Genomic DNA, 21,508 nt, shown 5'->3' on the forward strand with positions numbered 1-21,508 from the left:
CATAGTTTGTGTTTGACCACTTATTGCCGCACTGCAAGCAAAGTACTTTGCCTGCATGGGGACATGAAATTGAATTTGAATTTCTGTCATCAAACAAATGACCACGTGTTGTTGTGTTCTTCGCCATATATGGGGTATTTTTTTAAAAGCTTGAAAACTTAAATTGATAAAACAAAACAGAAATATTATTGGAATATGATATCCGGCATATATCCGCCGTGGCTATGAGTTACATGGTCTGTTCGATCTGTCCAATTTTTGTCTGCTTTTCCAATAAATCTGAAAATAAATCTAAGTGAGCCCAATGCAATGCAAACGATGATCAATTCTTTCCCGAGCTGTATAGGCACATAAGTCAATATCCGTAACATAATAATACGTAACATTTTTCATGTGGTCAACTAGCTCAGAATGACGACGAATCAACATTTCGCTGTATTCTTCAACGCTTCGCTATATGAACTTCGCGACCAGATTTATTTTTTTTTAAGTAAATTTCCACAACTTGGAAGCGTTTTGCTGGCATCAAACGATTCGTGATGTTTTGCCAAACCTTACTGAACAGAAATTTCAATACAGTTTGCCATTCTCAGCTGCCAAGCCATAGTTATCGATACCGATAGTTCTCATCCAGCTAAATACCCGATATTTATTATTAGAGTACTCCATTTTTTTTTTTTTTAATATTAAGCTTTATCTACTATTTTATTTCAAAAGCTATGTTAAGAGTACCCAAATGCAAGAGAATAAAAGAGTAACGAAAATGATTCTGAGGAACCAAAATAAAAAAAAGTAAATATAACAAAAAAATAGCAGAATAAGTTGAAAACAAACATGTTTAAAAATATTAATAAGAAAAAAATATGATTCCAATTTCTTGGAAACAATATAGGTATGTGATTTTATATGTGCATTAGGGTGATTTATATTTATAGCAGAGAATTTTGGTTTTAAAATTTTAAGTTTGCTAAAGCTTGCAGGATAGAACAATAAAACAACTGTAAGACAACAGCTGATATACATATATTTTTACATATGTATTTGTAAACATACATTAAATTGTTATGGGATGCAGCAAAATTTGCTTAGCAAAATCTTTGATCGAAACCTTAAAGTAGATGTTCCAATGGAAATAGCAAAATAAATAATTTGAATTGAAAATATTTTAACGAATATTGCTTGGAACTTTTATGGGTATAGACAGGTGCGGGTTAAAATCTAATATTTGATCATCGTCCGCTTACTATTTTCTTAAGGGGGAGTGCCACTTTGGGGGGTCAAAAAATAGTGTATTTTTGGGAATTTTTTGTTGTAAGTAGGAATGATTATTCGAGAATCGGACAAAAGGCAATTTATTATATATGTAATATATTAAACTATGTTGATGTAAACTTTTATTAAAAAATATTGAAAATTGACAAATTTATGTTAATAAACGTAACGAGTTAAAAAACTGACGTTATCTGGTGGCAGCGATACAGCAATGAATAATCATCTGAAATCAAAAAACCAAAAATTTTATTAATCTACACAATAGTGGCTATCGTTGTACGTAGCCGTTTTTTTTTTTTTTTTGTGACCAAATGGTGGTGATTTGAATTTCGATGTGTATTTTTGGCAATTTTTTTGATTTTCAACAGACCCAAAAAATAGTTATTTTCAAAGTTTTGATAATCGGCTACGTACAACGATAGTCAATGCGGTAACAAAAATTAAAAAAAAAAGAAAATTAAATTCGGTTCATTAGTTTCCGAGAAATCGTTGCCATCGTATCAAAAAAAGTCGTTGCGAGAAAAACGCGTTTGATATAAAGCATCGTATCGTAAGCGCTACGGGGCCGGACCGACGGGCGTTCACTTAAGTGCACATAGAATCGGGAATAAAGCGAATTTCTTTTTGAAATTTTTACCACATTTTCTTGAGTAGTTAAACTAACAATTTATGTAAAAAAACCGATTTTCACAGTGGCATTCCCCCTTAAAGAAAATGCTCATTTACTGCTTGGTAATTTTTATAAAGTCTATGTCCATGTCTTTGTACACTACCACATTTTTTTTTTTGTTTACGTTTTGCAGTTTTGTAATTTCCTAGCACAAAATATGAACTTATTTTTATGAAAGTTTAACTCTGCATCATTGTTTGTAGAATTAAATTGAAATTTACAATACTACAGACAGCTTCGGAAAGTTTGGGCTCGTCGAGTCTAGATAGTTGTGCTGCCCATGAAATAAGGGGCAATCCTCCGATAGCACTATTCCGACTACTTTTCAAAAGCGTGCCTTAGATACGTGTTTATCTCTACGGGCAGGTCAAGCATTTCCTCTCTGGAGACAATGACCCAACCTAATGCACATATTTCCAAAAACTCAATTCATTGTTAGAAACTTAAAGAATCATGTTAGTACACACATTCATACACATACACACATTCCTACTCATATCTTGGTAAACAACTTTGGTATTCCATGTTCGTATTATATCCATTCGCGAATGTTTTACTGTTTTTTTATAAAAAAAGTCTGTATTTGTTTTTGCTAATTAGATTGTTTTCGGACTATCCGAAATGACTCTGCAAAGAATTTAAATGAGTGGTAATTCAAGTACAAGTTTGATTTTGGTTAATTTTGAATTCTAAAGTCGTGGCTCTATTCTTTCTAGTTCTAGCTTATGCTTCCTTCACTTTTCGTTTTATTTAAACACACGCACTCACATGTGTATGTATGTATCAGTATATGAATTAAATTAATTCATGCAAGATGTGGATTACTTACATTCATTCGTTACATATTCAGAGAAGTTTAAGAAAATTACTTTTATTTTCTTTGTCGACTATGGCCAGTTTAGATGTAGTTCCTCAACGTATATAAATATTTTTTAGAATCAACAACGAAAGCTTTCTTTCATAGAAAGAGCTGACATAGTAACCATTCAGCTTTCAAAAAACATGTTTTGAGGGCTAAACTCTAAACCTACATATGTTTCTATGCTTTTCATACATATGTATGTATCTTCGAATTCGTTAAACAATTTTACATTTATGGCAGTATTCGTAAATGTAATATCGATCTTCTGTTTGCTTTTGTGTGTGCATATGTATGTATGTAGGTTTATGCATGCATTTGTATCGATTGAAATTTTGTTTTCACTGTTCTGCACACGAAAGGGGATTTGGAAATAGCTGGATCGGTATGGTCAACCATCAGCAAGTTGTTCACGTATTCACATCGGCCACATTTATTTTCGAGTTGTGTCATATATCTACTTGACAGATCGCTAGTCCATCATTTGGTTGCTTGAGACACACAAATGCAAAAGTTCTCAGTTAAGCATGCGTGGCTGGCAAGATTTGAACTTGACTCGCTAGTTCGCTTCGATCTATTTACGTATATATGTGTGTATGTGTGTATATAAGAATGTTTGTATATTAGTTCTGCACACGAGCTTATAAGTGAAATCTGAGGTGTGTATGTACGTGTGTATTGCTCAAAGTTTTGCTTTCAATGTTTATTGTTCTTTTCCTCAAAGCTTTTACTTTTTTCTCTAATTCTCAATTAACCACAAAAAAACTTGACTGGTTTCTCTCTTTCTATTTCTATAACAGTTTATAACTACATACTTCTCTTCTTTATTGCTACTTTCGCAATCTTTTATAATGTGTCTCACACGGCTTATGAAAGAAGCTGTTAAGAAGCGAGAGGAGTAAATCAAATCGAAATACGATAATTCTTTAGCTTTTATAATGAATACTGAATACTTTTATAATTGTTTTAACAATAGTTCTTACTCTGTGTTTCCTCAGTAGACAATTTATACGTGTTAATATTATATATATTGTACTTTAACTTACCCCTGTAGGGCATACCACGGCGTATGAGTAATAGAGAGGGGCGCGTAAACATTTCGTACATTCAATAGACTCAATTAGACATTTGCCGAAGTAGGGTAGTTGAAAACTTGTACTAACGTGATCTGTTTCCCGATAAAATCTTATCTTGGCCGACTAAAATTACACCTTTTGCTAACAAGCCGACAAAAATTTGGAACATTTGACATTCAGCTTTACACGCAGGTTTTTTCTTATATATTTTAAACAAATTTCGTAACAAAAAGTATTATTAATAACATTTTCTTATGCTTCCCCATAGATCCTAAAGGTCATTCCCTCCATTGGGCGGAATTGGAGTCTTAGTAATTTGTGATTTTACGTCACTCTGAAAATACTTAATAAAATTCATATGGGGACCATTTTAAATCACCACGCTTTTCCTTCTGAATTCAATCAAAGAACTGCATTTGACTCATCAACAGACCTATTTTGTGACCTAAAACTGGAATATTTTGTTACACATACCATACGTCTCCTTACACTGCTTATTAATGGATCAACACAATTTTTAGAAATTAAATCTTAAATTATTATTGACGGCCCTCCCTTCCTCCGCAGTCCAATATCAGGTGTCTTATTTGAAAATGGTTTAGTTTAACTCAATTCTAATTAAGTAAAGCAAAGTAAAGTGTACGAGTACGTGAATAGTAATTTGTTTTACAATGCATTGCGTAAGTCTAACCATTTCTTAATAGCAATTATTCAGTTTTCTTGCGTTACAACTAAGGCGTTTCTTAAACGCAAATGCGGTTTTTTAGCACTGGCTTATCTCTCTCCCTGCTGCCTTAGCATTTAATATGAAAGTGCTTCACAAGAGTGACAGCATAGCTACTGACCCCCAAGTTCACAAGAAAGCGAGCATGGCGGTCTCTTGTATCCCTGCTCCCGCCTACCGGACCCTCATAAGCACTATCGGCTATATTTTTTCAAGTATTTGTACTTTAATGTGAATAGCATGCAATTTATTTGCCAATTTTCTTACCGACTCAATTTACCCCAATAAATGTATTAAATGAACTTATGTCTCATGATCGATCATCTTGTGTTGAATCTATTACAAATAAGGAAAAACCTATCAAACTAATGCAAAGTTGAAATTAAATTCGAAGCTGTAGTTTTTGTATTATTTTACATTTTAATTAATTAATTATTTTGAATTCGTTAAGCTTGCTCCAAACGTGTTTGAAAGAGAGAGTGGAGGTGTACCATAAAAAAGTAAAAAATAAAAAATAAATAAAAAATACAAAAATTCGTAGCTCTTGAAACAGTTGCACTACATTGTAATATTCCCATATTATTCCTATGTAGAACACAAGAATGACCAGCCAAAAATATTGACTCATAAAATATAATATTTTTTTACATTTATGTTAGTTTTGGTTTTATTATCTTAGCTTCTGAATTTTAAGCATACTTTTCGTTCTTATATTTTTCAAATCACGAAACAATGGGCCACCCTTATATAAACACATACATATGTGTATATGTGTAGGTATGTATATTATATGTATGTATAGATAAGCCAAACATTTTTCTACCTCTTTTACTTCCGCATCTATTTCATTTGACTTTTAGTTGTATCATTAGTTGGCTATTAGTTTTAATATCGTCGTTATATTATTTAATTTGTTGCTTTGCACCTTTTCGCTTTTGTCTGCCCAATCAATCGCACGCTTTATTTCCTCGCCAGCTGTGGCTTCGAATTCTCTTTTTCAATTGCTGCTGCGTATTTTACTTAATTGACAGTCCTTGAACTTGACTTAAAGTGCGCGTGCTCTTGCACACACACACACACACACGAATAGGCATACATTAAAAACAATCTAATTGTATGCGTGCATATTTTGGGACTTCACTTTAGCACCACTCTCCCCATCCACACGAACGATTAATAGGTTATTTATAAAATCAGTCAGTCAGCCAACCATGCACTTAAACAAGTGCTTAGCTCTGCTATGTGAGTATTACACAGGCCTACATGGTTTTTTATTTTTTGTATGCGGCACTCAGCTACTTCAAAAAACTCGAGTGTTCAGTAGGTAACCTCAGCAGAAGTTTTTGATTTTGCAATCCCCATATTGCATTCGTTATTTTGAATTTTGAAAAATTTACATCAGTTTTACAATCACCGACCCCAACAATCCCCAAGACTAATCATTTTTATGAGCTAAGCTCAATTTGCAATTTGATCGTAGTGTCTGGGCCTTATTTATTTATTTCTTTTTTAACTACAGATATGGTTATTATAGCGTAAGATTTGAGCTTTAATTTGAGTATAGGTTATAAAGTCCCTAGCACGTCAGGCTTTTTAGGCAATCCCCAAAAAGTGGTTTTATGGGTTTTTAACCACCCGCCTTTTATTAAAACCAAGACGTGATAGGCACTTTTGAGCCCCAAAAGCGTGTTCAGCGCACAAAGATACATCGGAATATAAGAATGAATTTTGTAGACTTGTGTTATGTATATGTATAAAACATATATAAGTGTAACTCCGCTGTAAAACAGAATATGCAAAACGAATTGAGGATAAGTATGTATTTGTGTTTATTGACTGTTTTTTAAGCGAAAGGAAATGAGAACCATTTTATCAGTATAATTGTTTCCATTTAAGCGGGGAACCAGAATTGTAATTTCTGTAGAAATACTGAGTAACTTTTAGTACTTTAGTTAAAGCTGCTAAGCGAACGGCTATATACGTATTGTCGAACATCATCTACATTATGAATTAACATATGGAGTTATGATTATTTGATTTTTAATTTAAACAAATCAATTTTTATCCGCTGTTCAGTAGTTCCTGCGCACAATGCTCACTTGGCGGTTCCACTCCACGAATTCTTTGCTTTTATCAACGCTTTCCACGATTGGTCTTCAAATTTCAAAACCGGAAAATTAGCAAACAATTATTTGTTTACCCGCGCGCGCTTGTGGCGATACGAAGTACACTTTTGAGTAAATGCGAGTATCTCGATAAAGAATTATTGAGACTAATGACACTAAATTGCCGTCGTTCGGCTGTTGGTACTTGCTGTAACTCTCATGTTTGATTCCAACAAATGGCAAGGGTGTCTCAAATAAAATTTTACTAAAATGTGTTTGGGTATAAAAAGTTCGACGCGGACCGGATTTGGCTCTTCTTTACTTATTTGTAAGCTCCTTTTGATCTTAGCTCAAATCCTATGGCCTAGATTGCAGATAAGGGACTTCAATAAATACAATATAAAGCTTACGAGTCGCAATAAATAATACTTATTAAATCTATATAAATTAAAGTTAAATACACACTTACATATAATGCATATGTATACAAAATATTCAGCACTAATATCCTTCGTTATTTATCTGGATGAGCTTTTCTTGAAAATGTGTATCACGTTGTTAAATTCCAATATAACGACCTCTTTTTAACAAAAAACTCATTCGTAAAACGGGGTTTTTTTATGTGTGAATCCTCTATAAGTTTTAAATCCTATTTACTCGTATGTATAACCCATGCGAAATAAATTTAAAGTAAACAGTTACCTGCCATGAACATAGCACGATGTCTATTCAATTGGTTCCATGCACGTGAATGGAAAAGAAAAGAAAGAAAATTTCTTAAATCGATATAAAAGTTAATATTAGAAATTGGACAGGTTTGAGCAATATAAAAGAGTTATTATTCGCTGCCAGAAATAGAGAAGCATTTTGTGATATAGTATTAGGTGCGCAACTAAGTTCTCGCTGTTTTTTTTTTATGAAAATACAACTTTATTCTGAAAAAATAGTTACAAGCAAATCATTGAAAGTATTGCCCATGGCTGACTACTACTTTTTCCCATCTTTCTGGTAGATCTGGTATACCGTCGCGATAAAACTGTTCACCTTTTGAGGATATCAAAATGATGATTTTTTGATGTCTTCATATGAATGGAACTGCTGATCAGCTAGACCATGTGCCATCGATGGGAAGGTGATAATCGGACGACGCAATATCTGGAGAATATGCCGGGTGGAGTAGGATTTCCCATTTCAGTGATTCCAGGTAGGTTTTAACGGGTTTGGCAACGTGAGGCCGAGCGTTTTCATGCGGTAGAATCATTTTTTCATGCCTCTCCGCATATTGCGGCGGTTTCTCGCGCAGTGCTCGGCTCAATCGCATCAATTGAAGCCGATACTGATCCACAGTGATGGTTTCGCTTGGTTTTAACAGTTCATAATAAAGAACACCAATATTCGGCCGAGGCGACGAAGTAGAAGCATGACCGGGCAGTCCCCATGACTTTCTTTTCTTTGGATTGCTGTAATGAATCCATTTTTCATCACCTGTCACGATGCGCTGAAGAAAGTCTTCCTTTTTTTGCCGCTGGAGCAGTTGTTCACGGACGAAAAAACAACGTTCAACATCCCTAGGTTTTAACTCATAAGGAACCCAAGTTCCCTGTTTCTGAATCATTCCCAAAGCATGCAATCGCGTGGAAATGGATTGGCGAGTAACTTCTAATATTGAAGCAAGCTCTTCTTGTGTTTGACATGGATCCTCATTGAGCAATGCCTCCAGTTCAGCATTTTCGAAGGTTTTTGGTCTTCCTTCACGCGGACGGTCGTCAACATTAAAATAATCGCCTTTGAAGCGACGGAACCAATCTCGGCACGTTGTTTCACTTACAGCAGCATCTCCATAAACTTTTTGTAGGTCTCGATGCGCTTTAGCCGCCATTTTTTTTTTTTTTTTTGGATGAAAGAGAAAAATCAACACTTCCTGCAAATGACGATTATTCGGCACAAAATCAGACATTTCCACAAGTCCAAAGTAGTAGTATTTATTGCAAGTAAAGTAAAATATACAAACTTTGAAATTTACTTATTGTAATATGAAGAAGAAATAAATATTTACAATAATTTAACGACAATGGCATGAGCCGTCTGTCGATTTATTTTTCGTACAAAACAATTATTTGGTTTACGGGTTTTTAAAACCAGTTAAACTCATTTATTAAGTAATCTCTGTATCTAGAGGCATATTTAATGAAACGCAAAAGTTTATCCCAATGATCATTTTCCCCATTGAGAATCTCAATCAGCTGTGAATCATTTAAGGCAAATTTTCCGAAAAAGACTTCTCTTAATATTGGGCAGCGCGCCAGGAAATGTGCTGTGTTTTCAAGCTCGCCTAAATTACACATTGAGCAAGTTTTATTTTCTGTGTCCAGTCACATGCTTGATTCTACATCATATTTTTTTTAAATAAACCAGACCTTTTGGCCAATCTAATTCCTTATATATCCTACTAGTATTTAATTCTTTTTGTTGTGTACATATTCATCCTAGCCTGGTTGTAGTTTGTTAAAAGCAATTTTGCATCTTCTATCCAGCTTTCTGATTGTATGTTATCTGTTCGCCAAATGGCATCGTTTTTACTAAACAAGTTCTTTAGATCTCTAATCCAGAAGACTTTTTTCTTTATAACAATTTTGGACAGATAATGTGGCAGCCGATTTTCTGAGTGCATAAACAAAATACTTAAATAATAGTTCTAAGGTGAACAAATGATTTTCTTACATGCCGGTTTCAAAAAAAAAAAGTGTGTATGTGGACATATGTGATGTTGATGTGATATCAACTTCTTCAAACCACCCGAAACCCCACACCTGTGCTGCGTATGATTGTATTGAACGACAAACTGCAAGAAAAAGTTTCCATTTAGCTACAATTGAAATTCCTTTTTAAAACCAAAAGTATATGATACCAAAACAAAACCACTAATGTGTCGAAGCAGTTTGTTTACCATATTTCTAAGTTTGGTTTATGACGTTTAGGTTTTGTTAGAATCGACTAGCACCCACAGCGAGAACTTAGGTGCGCACCAATATTATATTCTGGTAGACAATTTCATTCAATTTTTTTTATTATTATGATTTCCGGCATATGTCCTCCGTGGCTGTGAGTTGCATGGTCCATTCCATCAGTGCAATTTTTGACTACTTTTTCCAATAAATCTGGCCGTATGGCATCAATGGCGGCTGGAATATAGCAATAAACTGATTGTTAATCCCGTTTCATGACAAGTTGCCCCGTCTTGTTGGAACCAAGTGTCCTCGATAATTAGCTGAATAATTTTTGGAAACAAAAATTGAGTCAGCATAACTCAATAGTGTTCGCTATTCATCGCAACGGCAGCTCCTTCCACAGTTCGAAAGAAATTAAGACCGATGATGCCGGCATTGATCTATGAACTTCGTTAACAGATTCTTTTTTTTTTTTTTTTTTTTGCAAAGTAAATTTCGACCATTAAGCAGCGTTTTTCTGGTGTTAAACGATTCATGATGACTTACCAAACCTAACTGAATAGAAATGTATGCACAATTTTCCATTCTCAGCTGTCAACCCATAGTTATCGATACGGTAGTTCTAATGTAGCTAAAAAAACAACAGCCGATGCAGCAGGATTGTAGGTAAGGTAGCAAACAAGTAGTTATTGGGGAAAAATCATTATAAACCGGGGTTGGCCCCTTCGAAAAATCGAATCGAGGGCATACATTAGTTTTTGCAAACATTCTACCCTATCGGGTATTTGTATCGTAGCACCAACGAGTGACACTTAATTGCATCTTTTGCACGATATGATACGACTAACGGACAACTGCCTTATGGGTATTCCCCATTGCTCACCTACGGGTCGTTGATAACAAAATTGGACAGTGCTATTTTGACAAACAAAACTAATACTCTACAAAGCATTTTCTTTGAATGAGGACTGTCCTCTAAGGAGCAACTAAATTTACTGCATGGTTGTTAGCGTATGAAGATTGGTTTAATTAATTGCATAAGGGTCTCAACAAAGGAAATAATTTATACGCTGGCACTGAAATTGGTCTTTTGTGGAAAAAAGCTTTTGAAAATGAAAGTTGAGTTCCTAATTTATCAATCTTAAGGTCAACAATAAAATTGTCATGTGCTCAGAAGTAATGCGGAGTGGATTTTTTTAATTTTGAAAATATTGGGATCGTAAAATTTACTCCAAATATTTTTACAGACATAAACAGTACTTCAAAGTACGCCAGTAATCTTTTCAATTTCGGCAGCCGTAGCCGAATAGGTAGGTGCGTGACTACCAAATAGGAGATGGAGGTCGGCCAAATTCCGAACAAAGACTATAGAGGCCAATTATGTATACAATACTCTTTTCAATTATATTATATATGTTTATTGCAAAATGTCAAGAAGCTCACGGGATTCAATGGACAGAAAAACAGCATACGACAAAATTTTAGAAAATTTTAGAAAGAAATGCTCCAAAGCCGCCTGATTTCTTTTTTTTTGAAAGCACGTTGCTCTCAACTATATGCAAAAGTTTCTAAAGTCTTTTTCATTGGAATATATATTTATCTGATTTTATAGAATCAGATTAGCGCCTAGACCGCTTTAAAAAATGTTTGGCCGAGCTCCTGTTTGTGGTGCGCTCAGGGCTGAAATACACTCGCTGGCTTGACACTGCCTCCCAAGGGGCCACCGCTATTAGAAAACAATGTTCTATCATTTGATCACGCACCAGATATCGGCTACTGGCCGCCATGAATACATGAACAAATGTCTGAATTAAGCTCCTCGCCCAAAAAATGTCAATGGGAAATGGGAAATGTCATCTTGAAATATATTAAAACTGTGAGAAAAGAATTACACACTTTCTTTCTTGTATCAAACATTTGTAAAATTTTTTGTAGACCAACAACAACATTTTGTACATTAAAATGTTACGTCAAAGGAGAAAACAAGGAAGTGATTTATTTGTGAAAGCAAAATAAAAAAAAGCAATAAATTAGTCGTCGCGTTAAAATTATTTTAAAATTTTCATAGCTATGAATTTAAACTCATTACAAAATTTAAAATTACAAGTGATACCAAGGCGCATTCATTAAAGCACTAGACTAGTGGCACTATATAGACCAACAACAATGTTTCGTACGTTTGATTGTCAAAGCAAAGTATTGGCAAAATAGGAAACAAAAAATGAATTCGCCACGGCGGAAAAAACCCAATCAGCTACCACCTTTAATAGATTTTTCATTATCAAAATTTTGTTTTATCAAATTCAAAAATGCTTTTAATATCTTAATTTTTCCAAGAACTCTTTTTTTTTAGTGAAATTTCAAATTTGCTGCGGAACTATTATCCCTATCATATTAACAAAATGCACGTTCATATGTGTTATGTTATTTGCTTGTTTCAATAAAATAAATTTATCAACTCTTTCATTAATTGGCTTCTTGCCCAAGTTGCTAATACATGAAGTGATTGCAAATTAGAAAGTACCAAACGATAATGGCGAATCGGCATGAATTGAAGTTATTTCGCAACTTGCATGCGTATGATAGATATTCGCTTTTTAATTTCTCATTTGTCTCTATTGTTTGTTGTCATGCGTGCGGCTCTTTGAGCTATTCGATATTGAAGCTTTGCTAATGCATACGAACGAGTTCAAGTGATCCTCATTTCAATTGCTTATGCCCTATAGCACACAACTACTCGTCAACCAATTGACCAACTCACTTTTGTTATTCGACACTTTCTTTTTATGGGGTATTCATTGAGGTGCTGAAGTGTTGTTGTGTACACACACAAATCTTAAATAAATTGTACAATATTTTCGATATTCATGCCAAAAAGTGAAAAGACATTGCTGTTTCCTAATGCTACTCACATATATCACATTCAATATTTTATAAAGCGGGCTTCTTTTTAAACATAAAATTTCCTGGCTGTACATACATAGTTGAACTCTACACTGAAAATAACTCGTTGAGTTATTTTCACTTTTGGTTTGTAGGTAATTAAGTTAAAAAAGCTTTAATAATTCGTGCAATTAGTAAGTACGAGTAAGTGTATATATGTATTTGCATATATATTTACATATAATATATAATTGGCGCTTACTCCCTTTTTGGGTGTTCGATCGAGCTTCTCCTCCTATTTGTAGGAGTTTGCGTCACAAAATGAAGGGATCTACAGTTTTACAGGTTTGCCAATGTCTACCGGGGGTCGACTGCTATTAGAAAAATCTGTCTATAATTTTTTGTTTCATGTACGAAGATTCAAACTTATGCACTCCAGAATGGTAGGGTTAAGCTAGATTTTTGTGGCAGTAAATTTTAAAAATAGCTAACTCACTTAGACCATGTAGGTCTGTTATGGTACCACTGTGTAGCACTGAAATCTCAGTGTTTATGTATTTATAATGACACCATTTAGGCGCTCTTATGAAGTGTAGGATAGATTTTATCCCAACACCGGATAGTTCCGTAAGCGAGTCAAAAGAGTGTTTTCCTAATAACATTGCCCTACTATTGGCTAAGGCTGAACAATTACAGAGGAAGTGTCCTATTTTTCCTTCCTCTTCCTCGTCTCTAGAACTTTTACAGTATTCTTAAGAAAATACTCCTAGCCTAAAAGAGTGTCTACCTAACAGCCAATGGCCGGTGTCTCAAGCCACGACCTTCGAGATATTCTCTTGAGAGGTTGAACAATTCTCCTGACTTTTTCGTATCTATTTGCGGCCAAATTAGCCTGATTGTAACCCAAGTATTTTCTTCTCTTCATGACCTATTAGCATCTTGGAAAATTCCAGAATGGTAATCACGCACCAACTCATTCGGTATATGTACAGTATATTTAATAAATTATAATTTATAATTATAATTGATCCATACATCCAATAACTGAATTTTGAATTTGTATTGACTTGCATTATATTAAACTTTTATTAATAGGACTATGAATAAGTTCGTGCGGTTTTTTTCGAAATTTGAAACTTTATTGACGTAAAATGGTTACAAATTTAATATTCAAAATATTGTCCATCGCTTACTACTACTTTTTCCCATCTTTCTGGCAATTCACGGATTCCCTTTGTGAAAAATTCGGTCGGTTTTGCCGCAATCCACGAATCGATCCATTTTTTGACTTCATCGTAATTACGGAAGTGCTGGTCAGCCAGGCCATGTTGCATCGATCGGAAGAGATAGTAATCGGATGGCGCAAGGTCTGGACTATACGGCGGGTGGGGTAGGGCATCCCATTTGAGCGTTTCTAAGTATGTTTTGACCACTTGTGCAACATGTGGCCGAGCATTGTCATGTTGCAAAATAACTTTGTCGTGTCTATCGGCGTATTGCGGCCGTTTTTCTCGCAGTGCTCGGCTCAAACGCATCAATTGTCGTCGGTAGACATCCCCCGTAATCGTTTCATTCGGTTTCAGTAGCTCATAATACACAACACCCAGCTGGTCCCACCAGATACACAGCATAACCTTCAGGCCATGAATATTCTGCGCCGACGTCGATGTTGAAGCATGGCCAGGGTATCCATACGTTGCCCGACGTTTTGGATTGCCGTAATGGACCCACTTTTCATCGCCAGTCACAATTCGATGCAAAAAACCCTTTCTTTTGTGCCGTTGAAGCAGTTGTTCGCATGCCATAAAACGGCGTTCAACGTCTCTTGGCTTCAATTCATACGGCACCCAATGGCCTACCTTTCGGATCATTCCCATGGCTTTTAAACGTTTGGAAATGGTTGATTGATCAACTCCCAAAGTTTTTGCAACCTCTTCTTGCGTTTGAGCCGGATCTTGATCGAGCAATTCCTCCAATTCGGTATCCATGAACTTTGGCGGCGCACCCTCGCGTTCTTCTTCTTCCAAGCCAAAATCACCACTTTTAAAGCGTGCAAACCACTTCTGGCACGTTCGCTCAGATAGAGCATGCTCACCATAAACTTCCACCAAGATACGATGACTTTCGGCTGCTTTTTTCTTCATATTAAAATAATGAAGAAGAATTCCCCGCAAAAACACATTATTTGGCACGAAATTCGACATTTTCAAGTGTGGTAAAAATATTGTTGTTTACGCTTCAAATAAAAAACTTATACTGACGTTTGTGCCTTACGACAGTAGCTCTCCAATGAGTGTTTGGAAATGTGGATCGATGGAATAATAATCAAGTTACGCCATCTGTTGTAAAACCGCACGAACTTATAAATAGACCTATTATTATTCCGAACTTATATGCTTACTTGAATTAATTTTATTTTCTTATGATAATAATAATAACTCGAATTAATGCTCTATTTTCTCTTTGTTGCAGATCACATAAACCTTTCGAATACTTATATTAAGCTGTGCTAAACAGTAAGTGGCAAATAAATATCACTAGAAAAATTGTCCCGTGAATACAACTATGAAAAACGTTTATTAACAGATTTGCAAATAACTAATAATTGTATCACCCTAGAAGATCACCCTATTCCTTTGTAAAATCGGTCGCTGAGTCTGATAATCCACTCAATTTTTTTTCTGTCATGTGGTTTTTGAGATATCGTCATATAAAGGTTTTGGATTAAAGAACATAAGGCAGACCATACACATTTCAAATATCTAAAGAAAATGTCAACCAAACAAATCAAGTGATTTGTTTATAGTGCTTGGATTCATGGGTTTTTTTTATTGTAAACTAGTGTTGTCTAGCTATATACATATATGAGCTATTTCATTGAGGCATTTTTATGTGTTCGGTCCATATCTCCAGTTAAATTCATGTAGCGAGATACCGCCATACTTAACCGATTTAAATATGTAAGTTACGATTATCATTGAAAATACATTTCAAAGGCATCTGAATAATACAACTGTTTGATCTGTTATATTAGTAATTTTTCTCTAAAGGTTTCGTCTAATTAAATTAAATAGTTGAAAGTTATTTATAAAATATTTACATATCCTATCGCCAAGTCAACTGTATCCACGTTCTCCCCTGCTTTTGCTCCAAGTGGTTTTTTATAGTTTAAGGTCAAGATCACAATAAACCTAACGTAAAGAGCGGTGCACTCATATATTAATAATATTTCTATGAGCACCTTGAGACCTTGACTTTATAATCGACGATTAGCCGAACAATCTGCAAATAAATACTTTGTTAGCGAATTAAAATATCTGACCAGATCATATGTTGATAAAATAAATATTTATTAAATTAATACAACTACAGGTTTTTCGTTTATAGCAAAAAACGAGTTGTCAAAATGAGATGACTGGCGTCATAAAATGATTGATTTTAGCAAAAAAAATCATATTTGTGTATTTACATATTTATGTATATACGGATATATTTATTTAGTAAAAGAAGCTTTTTTCGCAGAGAATCCCCTTGTAGTTGCGAATTGTTGTTAGTGACTGAGTGCGTGGGAGTCTCGTCTGGCGCGGAACTATTTTTGCTACATTTTACGCAAATTGGCTTCGCACTCGTGTTGTCATCTGCTAAAGGGTATTTTTTTAGATATATAAAACTTTCAAATCAGGCGTGAAAATGAACCAATATGCTTTGAAAAATTACTAGCAATTTTTAATATTTTACAAATCACAAAAATTTATTTCCAGAATCGGCATTCATTAAACAATTTTCAAATCATCTATTTTGTGTTTAATGAAGAGATCCGCTTCTAGCTGAGTGATAGGAGAAATTGTTGTATTTAGATCAACACTAATGTAAAGGAACAAACTTCCCAACTCATGAAATGGCCATGCGATTAAACTCCTCATGGAACTTAAGCTGATATACTTGCGATTGACGTCTTGGAAGTCCACCTACATTGTTAGCGAGACAAGGCCGATTATGATAAAATAACACAAAACGAAAACGTTATTATTTGAAATTATTTTAAAATAAAAAAATGTGCACATTCTCTTTTGTATTAAAAAAAAAAACACCCATTATGCATGCACGCATATTTAGTACATTCACTATTGAGTTATCAGTTAGAAAATAGTTCCGATTGCGTATCTAAAACAAAACAAAATCCCCTAAATTATTCACAAAAGCAAGCAATGCGTGAGAAGAACAGAAACAAACAAAAAAACAAAAAAAATGTAACAAAAAAAAAACTAAGTATTTTAGTTAATATATATAAATTATACAGATTTGATTTTTATAGGCTAACGAACTTATTGAACCACTTTTTTCGTACACGCATTATACATTCAAAACTTTTATTTGCTTTATAGCCCGTGATCGGACTTTTATTTTATATGATATTTCTTTGCTGAGAATTTGATAATGCGCAGACTTTTAGGTGCTGAACGTAGTAAAACAAAGGGAGCCCCGTGGGCATGTTTGTTGTCGCAAAATTGAAGCTGATAATATCTCACATACTAGTGACCAAAAATTATGTTCTTGCATATATTTATTCATATATGTACATATGTATGCATAATGCACTTATAAGTATATAAAATACAAGCATGCATGCATAATACTTTTTATTTTAATACGCGAAAATCAAGTGTCACAATGATCTTAGGCGCCGTTACCGCCCAATCGATTTCGGTGAGATTTTGATTGTGCATTGCACGTTTCAGCAATGAGGCATAACTTCGGAACCATAAGTTATACATATGTATCACATTGAAATTCGGTGCGGAGATATACATATGTACATATGTAACTAATATGTGTTCCGATTTAGAAATGAATCTAAATAAGGGTACCTCTCAAAGATGTGATACATTCAATGAGAGCAACAAAAAAAAAGAAGGATCAGTGCAGAAAAATCATTTAAAATAAATTGCCCACTACAATGCACCGATTTCGAAAAAATTTCGCCGCACTATATGCGTAGCTTGTGGCGAACTTCATCACCCTACCTAATGATAAAAGGGAAGATTTATTCCCAAAGAAAAGCTTTAATCGTACCTCAAACTATAGAGGGTACCCGGTTCACAAATACTCAGAAACAATATTTGCTCTTGGCCTTCTATGCGTTGGAAGGATCAGGTGGAGAAGGATTTGACTTCACTTGGTGTGTCCAATTGGCGCCGGTTAGCACGAGAAAGAAACGACTAGCGCGCTTTGTTAAACTCGGCCAAGATCGCTTAAGCAATTATCGCTCCAATTAAGAAGAAGAAAATATATTTATTTATTTATATATATATATATATATATATATATACATATATAAGGGGTTAACCAACATGAAATACTTGTAGATATCAAAAGGTTTATTTACAGAGCATGACGTAGATTTCATGCTTTTATCACATTAAACACATCTTACAAGAAAGTATAATAGCTCCTGGTGACGCTCAAGCGTGCATGTCCTGCAGCTTATATGTGTGCGTGTCGGGTGCATGACGCTAGTGTCTAAAATTTTTGATTTTCATCATGCAAAAGCCGACAACAAGTATATGTGACACGAAGCAAGTTCGTGTGGCACCCGACATGCACACATATAAGCTTCATGACATGCGCGTACACCCTTTTTTCGTTGTTTGGCTGAGCTCTTCCTCTTATTTGTGGTGTGCAACTTGATGCTGCGGCCGCCGTAGTCGAATGGGTTGGTGCGTGACTACCATTCGGAATTCACAGAGAGAACGTTATTTCGAATCTCGGTGAAACGCCAAAATTAAGAAAAAACATTTTTCTAATAGTTTCAAGCCGACTTCGAACGGCAAATAATTTTCAATGAGGAGCTTTTTCATGGCAGAAATACACTTTGGGATTTACTATTGCCTGTCAAGGGGCGATCACTATTAAAAAAAAAAGCTGTTTCTATCATTTTGCTGTTTCACGTACGGGAATTCGAATCTACACACTCCCGAATGGTAATCACGCATCAACCCATTCGGCTACGGCAGCCTGAGTTCGCTGAAATTCCCAAATCCTCCCCCTTTCTTTCATTCCCGTTTGATTTTAATTGATTTAAAGCCTGTAGAGGGTAGAAGGTCTATACTCTCACTGTCTTTTGTTTTTAGTGTAATTGTATGCCCGTAATGCTCCTGTTATTAGCACACTTATAGTATTTACTGAATTTTGAGTTCTATTTCGCATTTCGAACTTAGCGAGCTCTATTTCGCTCGACTTTTATGAACTTTTAAACTCTATTTTTATTTATTTCATTATATTTAGTAATTTATGCTCCTAATATCTTTAAAAGGTTTATAAGAACCATTATTAAGTTTAAGATTTAAAACAAATGAAATGAAAGCTGGAATAAATATGTAGTGCCTGAAAGGATTCTCTGTCTTCTCTCCTACTAATCATAGCAATTCAACTTTAATGATTTTTACTGTCATCGAGAAATCTGTAAGTGAATTATAATTGCTTGAATTCAAATGACAGGTTGGTGGGGAACATAGAAATTATTTGAGCCAAACCACTCGAAGTACTATTAATCATGGTTGCTAGGATTATGTAATATTAGTAAGTTATTAAGTTTTTTAGTGAGTCTAATTGCAGTAAATCATTGTGTTAGATTTGTATCAAAGAGAAGAATTAAAATGCACCGCGTAGATTTTGCTTTCCTACGGGAACCATATAAACCCATAAAAAGCCTTAATTTTAAAATCACCAACAGTCACTTCAAGTTTACTTATGCAAATATATTTTCATTATCACAATGAGTTTTTACGAATCGCTTCCGAATGGCTAAGTATATGATTCTCTATCTTAACACTGCAAACACTTGCACACAATCTGAGTGTGCACACTCCGAAAGTAACCCAAGCCTGTGAATTTTCATCACCATCATAATATAATACTTTGATTTATCACAATATTACTAACCTAACTGTAGTGTTTATCTATAATTATATTAAAATGCTTTAAATTTTTTCTTCCGCCTGCACAACTTCAATATTTTCTCGGCTTAATACCTTACGCTACAAAATTTACCTATAAAATGAATTTTGCTTGAAGCTTAGGTCACTCTATATATTTACAAGTATATGAAATAATATAAATTCTGGTAAACCCCTATTCTTTCTATATGTACATACATAAATACAGTGTGTTAAGAAAATCTTTACAAGGAGGGAAAATTGTTTCAGGCTTTCTTCGTTAAATAAATTGTTGGATTATTGAAATTTAATTGATTTAGAGTTTCTATTAATTACTATAAAGAAAAAGATTTCAGACCGTAAGATGCTTTATTTGAAAATTTCGAACAAAAATACTCTCTTTTCGACATTCCAGGAAAGTGTTGTTAATGCCAATTTTCATATGTCGCAAGAGTCTAACATTTTCAGACACACCGTAAATAAATATTTTCAACCAATTGCCTGTCCTATTTTGACACTTTTCTTCAAGCGGGCTCAAATATCTCCCTATTCACATAATAAAGGGATTTATGTCTAGTGTCTCTACAACTATTGCATCAATAATTAAAGTCAGTTTGAGCGTGGGAAACAACTATAACACTCACTCTTAAAATGACTCGCAAGAATTCTGGCAAAATCTAACGAGATTTGCTGAGTTTTCGTCTGAGAGCAGATGTTCTGTGTGGTCAATCGGAATCAAACTATTATCATTTCTTGTCAGCTGACTCTTGGACACGAATGGGATCTTATATACTTAATTTTTGGGCACAGAAATATTTTTAATGCAATTTCATTTTCAATTACAGCAGAATGAGAAATATCAGTCCCATCAAAGTTATAGAAAAATAACTAAACCTAAAACGGTTTTATGAGACATTGAAATTAAAGTGTTCTTCAAAATTTTTTTTAATAAGTAACCCTTAAATACGAAAAATCGTTATAATTTATTTTAATAAACGACCAATTTATTTAGAAACGAAAAAGGAAAAAATGATTTTGTCTCCTTAGGAAAACATTTTTTGACACACTGTAAGTGCATTCCTTATCAACAATTTTGAAACATATGGAATATAATAAGTAAAACCACATTGATAGTACAGCGAGGGTCTTCCCTATCACCACATCGCTAAGCTATGCAAGGGATTCCCCGCAAAAGCATTTTGTATCCACAGCTTTGGACTATAAAAGTCAACAAAGCAAAACTCAAAATTTCAGTTTGCATCTTTAAGTCGCTCAAAGCAAATCACTTGAAAAATGGATTTTAAAGTGTGTCTGCTACTACTCGCATTTTGTGTTGCTATGGCGAATAGCTCGACACCCAGCGTGGATCCGAAATTGCAAAGACATCGTCCAGTTGCTGTACCGCCGCAATGGTATAAAATCCGTAAGGAACGCTCTCCTGATTATGGTTTAGTGGGCATTGAGAACCCACGGCAAGACTCGGTCAAATATTCTTTGCATAGGAATATCTACAGCAGTGATGGTGCAAGTCTCAGAGATATTGCATATGCATAGACGCATCGCAAACAAAAAATATCATAGCAACACGGATGGCTTTAAACAAATTAAATAAAGAAAAGTCAAAAAGTGGAAAGTATTTTTGCAAATAAAAAAACAGAAATTAAGTATTTCAACCAACGGCTTTTTTAATAAATGTTAAATATTCTACAATACTTATTATAGTATTTGTGTCTATTTTGTGGGATTATAGATTTTGAAAAAAAACCACACAGTTGGACTTAGCATTGTTTAATTCAGGCAAATTCGAATACGAATGCATTTAATAGTAGAAACCACCATTAACTTTCTCCACAGCCTATTAGCATAACCTACATTTAAACATGAGCCTATAGAATATCGATTTTTCTACAAAGCGAATGCATATATTTGTGACGATAATTATGTCGTTGTATTCGAAATGGCCACGTGCCACTTGGCTATATGTCTTTCAGATGGACTGGCATTTATTGATTTCTTTCGCAATTTCAAAACTAGCA

General features: G+C 34.4%; 1 protein-coding gene across 5 annotated transcripts in view; it reads left to right on the forward strand.

Moving 5' to 3' along the window:
- The window catches only part of LOC128859677 (solute carrier organic anion transporter family member 74D), a 146,358-nt gene that overhangs the window by 22,026 nt on the left and 102,824 nt on the right, over nt 1-21,508 (forward strand). For all 5 annotated transcript variants that reach the window (XM_054096682.1, XM_054096679.1, XM_054096683.1 and 2 more), the window contains exon 3: nt 15,010-15,053. The gene's annotated coding sequence lies outside the window, so the exon portion shown is untranslated. The remainder of the gene's footprint in view (nt 1-15,009; nt 15,054-21,508) is intronic.

This window comes from Anastrepha ludens, chromosome 4, assembly GCF_028408465.1.
Source record: "Anastrepha ludens isolate Willacy chromosome 4, idAnaLude1.1, whole genome shotgun sequence".
Classification (NCBI taxonomy): domain Eukaryota; kingdom Metazoa; phylum Arthropoda; class Insecta; order Diptera; family Tephritidae; genus Anastrepha; species Anastrepha ludens.